We start from the raw sequence: 4,586 nt of genomic DNA, 5'->3' as shown, positions 1-4,586 counted from the left end.
TAACTTCACCTTGAGATTGACATTACCTCAATCTATCAAGTTCTTTTTTTTGAATGGTACTTTGCAAGTTCAGTTCTCCAGGTTTATCCTTTCTCAATCTATCAAGATCTTTACTCACCAAAAAAAAAAAAGTTCTTCACTCATCAAAGTAAATGATTTTTGGAAAAAATTGCGGGTGACCCGCGGGTCGACCCGAACCACCCGCATTGGGTACGGGTCACCTGGTTGTTGACCCGTAGGAATGCAGGTCATCTTGACCCGCAACCCGCGTGACCCGCGCGTCAACCCGACCCGACCCACCCATTTGCCAGCTCAACTCAAAACCAAAATATAAAAAATTTAGCACTTCTCTCTCCATCTATGAACTGCAACTATTTCTTGTTTACATTCTGACTTTCTCAAACAGAATGAATCAGAGGGTGATTTGTCGGCAGATGCTCAGGCTTCAGTCGGTTCCAAGGACGGGGACGTAGTGGAGCTCGTCGTCATAGAAGATGGTGGTAAAAAATTGTAAGGAATTTAACCAGGTAGAACTCACCCCTAAAAGCTAGCTATTAGAGGGAGGGTGCACATTCCCTTATATAACCCATCCCCATCCACGAGACGGCAATGTGGGACTATTTGCTTTTGAATGGAACCCCAACAATCTGCCCCTCTACGAAGAAGCAACGTGGACAATCTCGCCCCTCCATGTGGCGACAACGTGGGAACCATGAGATACTTCCCCGAGGGCATTCCCTCCCACGGAGGCAAACCGGGGTTACCGTGCCCTGAGCTCTGATACCATTTGTAGGGAATTTAACCGGGTAGAACTCACCCCTAAAAGCTAGGCGTTGAGGGGACGGTGCCCAAATCCTTATAAGCCCATCCACATCCTTCCACTTATCTGATGTGGGATCTTTGCTTTCACGTGGAGCCCCCAACAATCTTCCCCCTCCACGTGGAAGCAACGCGGACAATCTCGCCCCTCCACGAGACGGCAATGTGGGAACCACGAGATAACTACACCCGGGATTCTGAGATCTTCGCTGAGGCACATTTCTGCCCTCGGAGGCAAACCGGGGTTACCACGCCCTGAGCTCTGACACCATTTGAACTTACGCCTAAAAGCTAGTTGTTGGAGGGAGTGTGCCCATTCCCTTATAACCCATCCCCATCCATTTCACTTATCCGATGTGGGACTATTTGCTTTTGCGTGGAACCCCAACAAAAATTCCATTGAAAACAATCCTAATATCCTTAATATGTATTTTTCACTTATCTTAAACTTAAGCCCTAATTGTATACCATGAAAGCAGGACCTAGGACACTCTTGTGGACAGTTCAAGCACTACAACAAAACAGGGATTTCCCTACGGCAAAATCCGTAGGGACAACTACCCAAATCTGTAGGGAAAGGCTTTTACCTACGGAATTCTTGGTGCGCAGCTTCAGTAGCCTTATCAGGGGTAGGGAAAGACTTTTGCCTACGGATGTCATAATCCGTAGGGCTATAGAACTGTTGCCTACGGATTACTCCGTAGGGACTAACGTAGATTTGTCCCTACGGGCATTAATGACCACAGTAGGGAAATGCCCTATTTTCCCTACATATTTGTCCGTAGGGATAATACACTTTTTCTGTAGGGAAATTCCATTTTTCGGTAGGGAAAATCAAATTTTTAGTAAGGTTAATCCAATTTTCCCGTAGGGAAAAAATATATATCCCTACAGAATTCCAAACAAACTCCGTAGGGATATGCCAATTTATTCCATAGGGAAATCTACATTTGCCTACTGTATTTAATATGAAATCCGTAGGGATAAGCCAACTTTCCCTACAGAAGTTTCAAATAATCTCTTTTGGAAATAAGCTTTTCCCTACTGTTATTATTTTAAATTCGATAGGGATAGACTTGTCCCTACGGAGTTTCACAACAATCCGTAGGGAAAATGTGCTTATCCATACAGAATGTCATAAAAACTGTAGGGATATTCTTTTTTCTAAAGTGCATCAATATAATTCCACCTGTGATCTGTTGTACCTGTACTTTTATATTCCACACACAATAGATTACATCAAAATTGCATATAATCATCCACAACATTATACACAATTATAAAAAGTTCACTGCTTTAATTGATGATCTTTAAAACCACAATTTTCAATGTCGTTGAAATTATCTTCCACATTGTTCAAAATACAAAACTACAAAATAGCAAATGTCTTCAAATTGCTCCCTCAACTAGCTAGACTTGACAAAATTAAACATTGTTTGAAATTCATCAACTACAAAATAACATCAACGCCATCCTCTCCTCGAACTCCATCTTCATTTTCCATTCAACAATTTAACCTACAAACATAAAACATATAAATTAATATATATATAAATTAATGATTCAAAAAAAAAACTAGCAATTAGCAGTTTGCAGGACACCAATGTCCACAGTATGATCCACTACAGTTGATGTTTCTATATATCTGTGCTCTATAGATGCTGAATTGTCAATTAGCATTTTGGAATTGTCCTATCTTGCTGTAGGGACACTTTTAGTGTTGCTAGAGCACATATTACAAGATTTAGCAGAAAATAGTTCCAACTCTAAATGGAATTTTCAATTAGCTAGCCCACTAAAATGATCTCAACAGGCTGTTTTCATGGGAAGTCTTCTTCATTGCCTTGTAGAGGATGCTAGCTAGTGAATCCATATATCAACTACAGAGAATGACAAAAATCAAGGACAATCAAATAACATTGTAACTACAAGCTATAAGTTGTTAACTCTAGTATTTAACCTAAAGACAAAACATATAAACATATAAATATATATAAATTAATTGTACACTTACATATGCACGAGGCCAAGCAACGTTACTTCTTAAGGCATCCGCGATGACTTGCATCTTTCCAGTTGGTCTTGGCAACTTCGCTTCTCGAGATATACCTCCATTAATAGTTACTACACACCATCCCTCTCCCAATTTTTTTCCTCCTATAATTAAGGTGGGATCTTCATTTTTAAAGAACCCTTTTGCCACAAATTTGCCTTCACTATTCTTCAACTTACATGGAATGCATTCATGAGTCTGAAAACAATTAAGTTGCAAATTTGGTGGTCAAATAGATATGAACATCAGTCATCCAACCTTAGAAACTATCATGTACTCACTAAAAAAATGTAAATACCTTGTTATTACGAGCCTTAGCCCGAGGTGAAGCACGAGTGACCTGACCAACAACTGGAGCGGTACGAGGAGCTTTAGAAAAAGGAATGGTAGGAACATCAATAGGAGTATTAGTAGGAGCAATAGGAGGAAGACTAGTGGGAAGAGCCAGTGGATTTGTATGAGGAGCAACAGGAGGAACTATAGATTGGGCAACATGAGCATCGGGTTGATCAACACGACTTGCAACCGAAGAGTGCACTTGATTCGGCAAATCAACGTTGCGTCCGATAATGGCCTGCCATTAATTAATAAAAATGAATCATACATGGATGTATTCATAAACAAAAAAATTGGTGATAAATCGTACATGTATAGGTAAAATTCATTGAATTTGTAAATAAATCACATTGATCACAAGTTCTGAACCCCGAGATCCCATATAAAAGTAGCAATTAAGAAAAATCAAGAATCTAGTACAGAGAGAGAGAGAGAGAGAGAGAGAGAGACAAAGAGACAGAGAGAGAGAGACTAAGGTTATGTTCTTACATTTTGAATGAGTATCTCTTTCACTTGCCTCAGCTCCTCTTCCAAATTGGCTACTTTATTTTGTAATATTACCTCGTTTTTGGACTTAGTCGTTTCACGATGGGATTTTTTGCCCCATAGAGTTGATGGGGTTGGCCCTTTGTCCTTATATTTTCTGAAAATACTAAGTATGTTCTATTTTCCAGTTGAGTGTGGTTCTGGGACTGTTCCTCACTGTTGGGATTTGGATTGGCTTGCAATTTGGATGGAGAGTATTTACAAAGGATCTCAATGTGGTGAAACTGATTCATATAGGAATCACGGTATTTCTTCACTCTTTTTGAAACCTAGAAGTGCCAACGGATGTGCCTACGGTTGCTATATATGAGTGCCATAAGAAGTAAACCGAAAGAGTCGGCCATCACGGAGCAAATCAAAATTATGATGATTGTGAGACAACTTGTCGAGAAACAAATGTTTTCAAACACAAGGAGCAATAGAAAAAAAGTTTTGATAAGAAAAAACCTATATCAGTTAGAAAATTGCAAGCCTTGTCTACAGGTAGCAGTAACCATTCAATTGATGTAACTAGCAAATGAATAATATTAGATAGAGAGGAATCTACTAGTCAAAGATTGCAAGCTTTATGAATAATCCTCCAAGTCCAACACCAAATATTTGTTCAAGACCTTATGAAGAAGAAGAAGACAAAAAGGAACTTACTCGCCCAACTTTGCTTCAGTCCCTCAATATTCAGGCAAAAGAACAGAGTCTCCTTCTTTGAAAGCAACAAGAATAAGATTTCCACCTCTATCACGAGCACCGGGACCCACCGCTACAATTTTTCTAGAGTTTAACTGAATCGAGCACAGGAAAAAAATCAAACTAAATCACAATAAAATAATAAATG

General features: G+C 39.5%; 1 long non-coding RNA gene across 1 annotated transcript; it reads right to left on the bottom strand.

The window, feature by feature from the left end:
• Positions 1–2,892: 2,892 nt before the first annotated feature.
• On the bottom strand, positions 2,893–3,832 carry LOC143889354 (uncharacterized). The gene is made up of 3 exons (XR_013254813.1): positions 3,698–3,832; positions 3,171–3,446; positions 2,893–3,070 (listed from the first exon to the last, which is right to left on the bottom strand). It is a non-coding gene; the product is annotated as an uncharacterized LOC143889354 (long non-coding RNA).
• Positions 3,833–4,586: the final 754 nt, after the last annotated feature.

Source organism: Tasmannia lanceolata, unplaced genomic scaffold, assembly GCF_043159265.1.
Source record: "Tasmannia lanceolata isolate RefF3 unplaced genomic scaffold, GAP_Taslan_0.1 ptg000013l, whole genome shotgun sequence".
Taxonomy (NCBI): Eukaryota; Viridiplantae; Streptophyta; class Magnoliopsida; order Canellales; family Winteraceae; genus Tasmannia; species Tasmannia lanceolata.
Note: the sequence above shows the minus strand (reverse complement) of the source record. Positions and strands in the feature narration are given on the sequence as shown.